Here is a 921-nt window from a genome sequence, read left to right on the forward strand (position 1 = left end):
CCGCCCCCTCGTCTCTGGGCGGCCAAGCCACGCCCCGACCTGCTTGCGGGGGCGGAGATCCAAAGGGCTCGCCCTTCCCGGCAGGTATTGGGGCTGGAGCTGCTGTGGAAAGGCGCGCCTCCGAAGGTAGTGATCAGCTACTAAGCCGGGAGACCCAGAAAGCCAGGAAAACTGATGGAGGGAGAAAAAGCGAGAAAGGCAAGGGGAAGGGAAAGTTCAGAGTAGGTATTGGACCCAATCAGGTTGGTGATCACCTAAAGAAAACTTAAAACTCACAAGAAATCGGAGCCCCTAATATTCTAACATTCTCCCTCTTGTCCTCTGTCTTGCGTGCATTATTGGTTCCATTTTTCCCCCTGGAAAGACCAGAGGGGTATAAATTATTGACTTTCAGAAGGTTAAGTAACAGAGTCAGCAAAAGGTAACACTTCCAAGTGTTTGAGAGAAGCGAAGTGCTTGGCCGAAGCAGTGCTTGACTTCTATTTTAGGTATTTCATGAAGCCCTGGAGATCTCTGATAATTTTCTACAAACACCTCATTAAATTTAGAAACCTGATTCCATGGCAATCACTCACTATGGTAACCCGATGGAAAACACTCACTGGGTGTACCAGACTTCGGTACCTGGAGGTACCTTCTACGCAAAGTCTGGGTCATCTGACCAGAAACTGATCTTTCTGCCCAAATACTTAGTTTTTCAAGATGTGACACAATTTCCCCTCCTCCTGGGACGCTTTCTCCCATTCACCATAAAACCTTAAGTTATCACATCTATGTGCTAATATCACTTTGTTGATAAATTGATTATGACCTTTCTCATATTATTTTAGTTATTTATGTATCTGTCTGCCCAACTAGAGTTTGGACTCCTTTAATACAATGACACCCCCCCACCCCAACCACACCCCTGCTGCTGTTGCT

Source organism: Myotis brandtii, unplaced genomic scaffold, assembly GCF_000412655.1.
Source record: "Myotis brandtii unplaced genomic scaffold, ASM41265v1 scaffold4, whole genome shotgun sequence".
Classification (NCBI taxonomy): domain Eukaryota; kingdom Metazoa; phylum Chordata; class Mammalia; order Chiroptera; family Vespertilionidae; genus Myotis; species Myotis brandtii.